An 8,434-nucleotide genomic window follows, 5' to 3' on the forward strand; every position below is an offset into this window, starting at 1 on the left:
ATGATTGTTGTTCAAGCAATGAAATAGGAAACCCATGGAATAGATGACAAGATAATAGATAGATAGATATAAATAGATAGATATAGATAGATGACATAACCTCAGCATCAACACAGCTTGTGGATGCCATTAATGGTAAAATAATAAAAGCAGAGAGAAATCAAACATGTTGACATAAAATAGTGAGAAAACATTTTTGACATGATGCGATAAGATCTCTAAAATTGCAAGAGGATGCAGCTCCCTGAGTCGACAAGGGGCACTTTGCTTTTGTTCTATTATGTCAGGGAATGAGGCTGATTTCCCGTAAAAGCCTGGACCTTTCACCCTTCTACTACTGGAGCTCCAGGTTGAGAAACTGCGGTGAAAGTTCCAGGGCTGGATCTGCTCCCAGTGGCCTCCCAAAGCCTGAGCCCATAGATAAGAGGAAGGGAAAAGGTTATTGTGCAGGATGAAGCACCATGGACAGCTGAGAGAGAAGTCGCTGCTGTCCATCCAGAGCCATTTCAGGCTTCTCTCATACATGTTTAGGGTATTCACTTTGTCTCCTCAATCTCCAGCCTCACACTTTTTAAACTCCCATTTCCTTCTATTGTGCTGACTCATAGGCAGACAAAAGCTCTGTATGGATGTTTACTCTCAGAGAGTGCAAAATAATCTACAATTATCATCCTGCTGCAGAATCAATATATCCTCCAAAAACTTCTGCTTCAAGTATTTTGTTTATTATTTTAAAACTATGTTTAGTGATGTTTGTTGTTAAAAGAAGCTCCTGCTCTAAGAGAAAAACTTATTAACAGCCCTAACAGCACATGCACTGAAGCTGTTTAAATCTGAAATGTCCCCTTCTAAAAGCAATTTGGTCACCCCAAAGGTTTCTCTTCTCCAGGTTGCACAATCCCAACTCTCCCAGCCTTTCCTCCCAGCAGAGCTGCTCCATCCCTCTGCCCATCCTGGTGCCTCTCTGGGCTCTCTCCAGCAGCTCCAGGTCCTTCCTGTGCCAGGCCCCAGGGCTGGGGCAGCTCTGCAGGTGGGGCCTCACCTGAGTGGGGCACAGGGGCAGAATCCCAATCCCTTTCCTGCAGCCCACCCTGCGGCTCGGACCAGGGCAGGGGGGTTCAGGGCTGGGGCAGGTCCAGATCTCACCCCCAGCACCCCCAGGTCCTCTCCCAGGGCTGCTCCTCTGCTCATCCCCAGCCTGGGTTGATCCTGGGGGTTGCCCCAACCCAGGTGCAGCACCAGCCCTTGTCCTGTTAAACTTCATGAGATTCCCATGGGCCACTTCTGGAGCTTTCCAGGTCCCTCTGGATGTCCCCATCCTTCAGGGGTGGCACTGCACCCTCAGCTTGGGGTCACCTGCAAACCTGCTAAGGGTGGCCTCAGTTCTTTCATCCATGTTTTGAATGAAGATATGAAATGGCTCTGGCCCAAAACTGACCTCTGAGGGACACCACTGGTCACTGATGTCCATCAGCACTCAGCCACTGACCACGGCCCTCTGGAAGTGACCATCCAACCACTTTCTTACCCATCAAATCCATCTCTGTCCAATTTAGAGTCCCTTCAGGGTGAAGCACCCCTAGCAGCAGGTACACAGGAGATGCTTTGAGAACTCTGTGTTTCTTCCCACTTGCAGGTTAGTTTTTGGTGTTGCTGCCTGACAGCTGCTTTCCTGCAAGCCCGGAGGGCAAAGCATCAGTCTCCATTAGTGTGGGATTTGGTTTGGGGTTTTTTTAAAGAGTAAAATGGGGTCTCTTTTCTCATAGAAAGCAAAAAACTGGAGCAAACTCAGTACACAGCTCTGTGTCCAGGCATGTGTCCACTGGCATGGCTGGGCCCTGTGTCACAGCTGGCACAGACAGGGCATGAGGCTCCCTGGGGTGGCAGAGGAGCCATGGCAGAGCTGCTGGGCACCCCCTGCCTGCCAAATGCATGCCCGATGCTCTGCCACCTCACAGAGATCATTTATTGGTCACAGAGCCTTCAGCAGAGGGTCAGGACATGTCTATTCCCAGGGGCTGGCAAGAGAATAAATCCACATATTTCAAAAGCTTAGCAAATGAGAACCATCTGCAGCCTTACAAAGCCTTCAGAGCCCAAGCATCACCACCTGGGGCTCTGTGTTTCTCATCCTGGCAGGAAACAATGCTTCTTATTGTGGGAATCCATAAAATCAGAGGGTTTTGGGAAAGCTGCAAAAGGCAGGCCTCAGAGGCAGCAGAACTCTGCTTAGAGCTAAGCAGGAGCCATAACATTGGTCAGCAGAAAAATGATGTAAGAAGTAGAAAAGTAAGGACAAATAGAACAATTGTCTGTGTATTAATGCTTGTCTAGAATAACTCCCTAAGCTGCAGAAAAGTCTATCTAGTGAGATAGTAGGGAGTTCTGAGCTGAATAATGGAGCTCTGTGCATTGTGTTTGAAGGCTTACCAGCAGGTATTGTATTTGAAATAAGCAAGCATTGTTTTAACCAAAGGTACCTGTGCTTATAGTGATTGGATGGAACCACTGTCAATGTGCTTTTGCTTTGTGTGATGGGTCAAAAAACTTTTAAAGTAAGTTGTAACATTGAGTTCTTGGTCTGCCACCTGGGATGTGAGCTGCTGGCATCTTCCCACTGTCATAGCCGTGTAATGAGAGTGATGCTGGAAAATAAAACAGCTCCAGGCACATTCCTAGCAGTCCCATCCCCTTGGTGATTTGCACAGAGCCCCCCAGCCAGTGATCCTGCTGAGCCCAGATTGGCACCAGGAGGTGTCATTGTCGCCAGTGTGGAGCAGACTCTCCTGCACGACCAGCAGAATTCCCGTGGCTGGCTGCAGCTTTTGGGTGCCCTCACTCCCAGCCAGCCCACAGGAATAATTTACTCACCAAGTGTGAGACCCGTGTCAGATTTGTCCTGCTGAGTGATAACATGAGGTGACAACAGGGAAAGGAAAATCTAGCAGAGAAAAACAGGGCTCACATTCTGCTGTTTCTATTTTCTCACTTATTTCTTTTTTTCTAGAACAAAATTAAATAGACAAGTGTCCATTTCCTGCAGAGTAAGATAATATAACTCATAAAATACAACATCAACTTTTATCAAGAGCCTAGGGTGTCTGTACAACTCCTGGCATTCCCACAGAGAGAGTCTGTAAATTGATTGGTTTAGAGAAAGGAAAAGTAAAGCTTGTGTTTTCCTTCCCAGGAGCTAAGTGCCCTTTTGTCACAAGAGAAGTTTCTTTAATGGAAACAGAAGCAGCAACATGTCCAAACCTGAGAAACAAGTTAGCTGAAGTACCAAAATAAAACCTCCCATCCATGACATGTCAGAGCTGCTGACCAAGTCCCCAGACAGGACCATTTCTATTCTTTGTAGAGACAGCCCAGAGTCCAAACACCTAATTCAGGCAGAGCAGGAGCAAAGCTGTGGCTTTGGACTTCAACCATCACTAGAAACTCACTTTCAAACCCTCCTACTCCTTTTTTTCCTCAGCCAAGCCATCAGGGCTGCTCCAGCTCCTGCCCAAAGTCAGGCAGCATGTCCCAAGCCACGAACCATTTACTCCAGCAGCACCAGTATTGCTGTCTGAGAAACACAGATCATCTTGCTGGAAAACTCAGGGGGTTGTGCCAGGCTGGTTCTCCAACATCCAGATCATGGATTTACAGTCTCAGTGTTAAATATTTAAGATACACACAGATTCTCTCTGTTCAGGGCATGTGAGTACCACAGCATCCAACACCAGAGCAGACCCCGCCTCAGCCTGGGCTCTCCTGCCTCCTCCAGGAGGGAGCAGAGAGAAGCTGTATTCCCAAGTCATGACATAAATGGATTTCCTTCCTCCAGCTGCTGGTTTGCAGCCTTTTCTTCCCTCCTCAGCCTTGCATTCCCCTGAGACGTTTCACAGTCCAGAGGGTTACACCAGGCTCTGTGCAGCTTCCCTGTGTCCACGCAATCCAAACTCCAGCCAGCAACTTGTGCCTTCCATCCCAACCTGTGGCATAACAAGAGTTACAAATCCTCTCTTGAAGGTGGAAACAAGGTTTGTAGGTAATGTTACTACCCCGTGTAAACAGCATACTCACACCACACTCCTTCCCTGGGGCAGCCAGCCACCAGCCGGCTCCATGGAGCAGCCCAGCATCTGCTCCAAAGCCACTGACAGATGTGTTTGTGGGCTGCTGTTGGAGGCATGATTCCCTTAGGAACAGCCCTAAGCTCTTCTTGAAGCTTCCTTCCTGTTCTGCTTGTGGCTGGCCTGAAAAAACGGTAATGCTTAAAAAGAAACTAAACTTATTAAATTGTTCTGGTGAAAATAGTCAGGAGAATAAACCTGTCCAGCATAAGAGCTTTACACAAGTAATTCTATTCTTGTTGCAGGGCACAGTGGACAAGACTCAATTTTAAAGTGCCATTAAAATTTTAAACACTTCAGGCAAACAGAGGGGAATGACAAGATTCACTAATCAGGCCACTGCCCAAACAGGGCACCAAGGCACAGATCCCAACAGAAAGACATGGGACAGGGCACTGAAAGAAATTAATGACATCAAGCAAATATTTGTTAATTTTTATTCCTAATTTTATATATATATAATATACATTATCTATATTTCTATTATATAACATATATATTTTATATATACAATATAAAATATTATATATATAATTATATATATATAGACAGCTCCTGCTGCCATATATATATACATACGTATATGCCAGGATATATAGATATATATAGATATATATTTATATATAAATATGGGATTTTGCAGGCTCTCCTGGAGCAGCCCACGATAAAAAGCTTCTGTGCCAGTCCCAGCACCAGCCACTTGATGGCCATCCTGCTCTGCAGGAGAGGGACACCGGGGACAGAGCAGGGTCCTGGGGCTGGGGACCTGCCGGGGGGGACCCCTGAGCTGACCAGCTGGGAGCAGAGGGGTCCCCTGACACCCTCGAGCAGCTGCCCCACGGTGCTGCCCCTCACCTGGGTGCTATGAAAGAGAGATTTGAGATCACTTTAAAAATCACTGGCAAGGGTATGAGCTCAAGTCAGATTTAATATTGACAAAGCATGACAACTCTACTACTTACAGGACAGCTGAGGCACAGCAAGGGAAAACAATCAACAAGATGATACAGAGGAGATGAAAGTTGGAGGCTCCCCATCCGAGAAAAAGAGGATAAAAAGATGAAAAAATATGTTGTAAAGTAGCATGAAGAGTAAGAAATCAATAACCAGTAGAGGATAGAATACAAATTAAGCAAATGATGTGACTTAGAACCAATGAACATTAATTTGTTTGCTAAAAATGTATAAATAAGTGGAAAAGTTCTGTATTTGCATCAGTGCAGAGGCCAGAACTTGTCAGCCACCCCTGCTGGCCAAAAATAAAAGCAACGCCTTACTCTCTGACACTCAAAGACAGGGTTAGAGGGAGTCTTTATCCTGACAATTTCAGAGGGTTTTGGTAAGAGCAGCGCTGGTGAAAAGACCCCAAACCTCACATCCTGCACAGGATCTGCCACTCTGAACACAACCAGGGCAGAGGCATGCTGCTTCCTGCCCCGGCTGCCCATCCCTTCTTGCTCTTCAGAAACCCTCTGCTGTTTTCCCCAGCGCCTGGGGATGGCATCACCTGCTCACTGTTCGGGGTGTGTGGCAGGGAGCCGGAGGCTTCCTCCAGAGTGTGTGGATGAGGCTTCTTTTGGTGGAAAGCGAAGCGATGCCACATTTAAAACAGAGTGCTTCCCTCCTTTCCAGCTTCGAGCCCCTGGCAGTCCCCAAGGAGCTCTGGGAGTTCCACTCAGGGCTGAGAAATCCCTCATGGTTCCACACCTGGTGGGGCTGCCAGGGAGCCAGGGCATCTGGGGCCCCACAGCTGCACCCCAGCACTCAGTGGGGCATTTTGAAATACATGGATTGGAATTTGGAGTCTGCCAAGGACGCTGTGGGGCTCTGCAGATACAATTCAGTCTGCCAAGGACGCTATGGGGCTCTGCAGATAAAATTCAAGGCCCACAGGAACATTTTGGGGTACCAGGGATGCAATTTGAGACCCTCTGCAGAAAATCTGGGGCCCGGTGCCTGCAATTTGGGGGCAAGTGGGGCATTTTGGGATGGCAGGGGTGTGAGGAGGAAGCATCCCACTGCCTGTGGGACAGGCCAAGAAGGACACAGTTTGTTCAGCACATTCAGGGCAGTACACAGCTGAAGGATACCATGGATGTGTTTCTCCACCTTTATTAATCCACAGAAAGCTGCAGCTCTGCTCAGCTCAGCAGCACCAGCAGCACAGCGTGTGTAGAATGACCCACGATCTTCTCTGCACCCTTGGAGCTCTCAGGATCAGGCCCGTGTGGGCTGCCAGGGAGCTGATTGAGATATCCCTGTCTCTCTCCAAGGGCTGAAGGGCTGGGACCCAAAGAAACAGAGCCAAGATGAAGCCGTGTGTCTGCAGAGCCCCCCCCGGATTCCCCACAGACCACTCACCACTGAGGACGTGAGCCTGCGTCTCCATGTCCTGGTCCCTCATGTGCCTTGTGGCGCACCCTGGGCACAGAGCTCTGTCATTCCCTGCTCCCAGGGTGGCTCCCAGCAGGGTGACCCCCAGCCCTGCCACCCTCCCACTCTGCAGGGCTGACCCCAGGGCCACCAGAAGGGGACTGGGCAAGGTAGCCACCAGGCCCAGCTGGTGGCAGGGGGCAGAGGGAGGCTGAGGCTCTGCACGGGGTGGTTGGGGTAGCCACAGGGCTGCTGCCAGTGCAGGGACGTGGCCAGGCTGGCCCAAAAGGGGCCAGGGCTGTGACTCACCGATGAACCTGACAGCCGCCAGGCGCACAGAGGACTGAGGGTCCCTCAGGTAGGGCAGGCTCTGATGCATGAGCTCTTCAGCCCTGCTCCTCCTCCTCATTATCTGCAGGGAGCACCGGGGATGTCTCCAGGCTTGTCACAGAGCCCCCCAGCTGGCTGGAGCAGTCCCTCCTGCCAGCACCCCACTGCTGAGCCCTCCCAAGGGGAGAGGAGCCTGCAGAGCAGCCTCTGGGGCTCTGTTCTCCAGGACAGGAACAAGGTCCTCCAGGTCCTGCCCAGCCCTGCAAGCAGCACTCATGGGGACAGACACAGGGCAGGGACAGCTCTCACCCAGCATGGGCCCTGGGGCTTGTCCTTACCAAGCATTCTCCAAGCTCCCACATCCGCTCCTTCTGCAGCAGGTGCTTGAGCTGCTTCCATTTGAGGAGCTCTGCAGCAGCAAAAAGGGCTTCCCTGGAAGCCTGCAGAACAGCACGAGCTCAGAGGTGGCACCAGGGCCTGGGGAAAGAGACCTCTTGGCTTCATTCCTGCAATGATCCCACCCTCAGGAAGCTGGGACTTGTCCTAGCCCAAATGTCTTGGAGTCTCTTGGGGCCAGCCCTGGGTGACTGACTGAGGCTTGAAGCCCTGGCTTCTGAAACTTGTGGGGAAGCTGAGAAGCCTCTGGGCTCCTGGAGCACACATGTTCAGGCCTCGAGTGCTGCCTCAGTGGCCACAGGCTGCTGCCAAGCTGCAGGAGCAGGCAGGACAGGGGTTGAAAATGGCCGAGCCACCTTGTCCACCCCTGCTTGTGCTGGTTCCCTTTCCCAGGGGCTGCACTGGGGGAGCCCTGCCCAATGCAAGCAGCCCCTGCCCCAGTGCCCAGAATCCCTGGTGTCACATTCATATGCTCTGAAAAATCCCTTTGCTCAGGATTTTTCCTCTGGGAAGCTGAAAAGCCTCAGAGAAAAAGGAAAACAATTTTATCTCATTTGGTTCTCCTCTGTTTTGCTCATGTGGAATGTGTTTGGAGATTGTTTCATTGGACTCTGCTGTGAGTTGTTTTGATTCTTTGGCCAATCAGGGCCAAGCTGTGTCGGGACTCTGGAAAGAGTCACAAGTTTTCATTATTGTCTTTTTAGCCTTCTGAAAGGCTTTCTATATTCTTTAGTATAGTTTAGTTTAGTATTCTTTAATATAATATAGTATCAAAAAATAATAAATTAGTCTTCTGAGAACATGGAGTCAGGTTCATCATTCCTTCCTGCCACAGGGCAGGGCACAAATACAACACCCTGGGAGGTGTCAGCCCCCCCATATCACTGCTGAGCCTTCAAATCCATACCTTGGCCACGCTGGGGACCTGGTCGTTCACACGGAAGAGGAGCGGGATCAGTGCACTCTGAATCTGCCTCCTCATCTTCTTCTCATCCCTCCTCGCCACGGACCTCAGCAGGTCTCTGAGGAGCCAGAGGGAGAGCTCTCGCAGCCGGCTGCTGTCCTGTGAGGAGGGAGTGGGGCAGTACCAGTCATCAGTTTGTCTGGGTCTGGACTGAAGGCACTTGAGACAGTAATTCATGTTGGGACTCAAATGTTTATTTATTTTTTATCAGTAAAACAGTCTCATTCCTGTGAGTTCTGCAGCTTTTCAT

The sequence above is a fragment of the Motacilla alba genome, chromosome 18, assembly GCF_015832195.1.
Source record: "Motacilla alba alba isolate MOTALB_02 chromosome 18, Motacilla_alba_V1.0_pri, whole genome shotgun sequence".
Taxonomy (NCBI): Eukaryota; Metazoa; Chordata; class Aves; order Passeriformes; family Motacillidae; genus Motacilla; species Motacilla alba.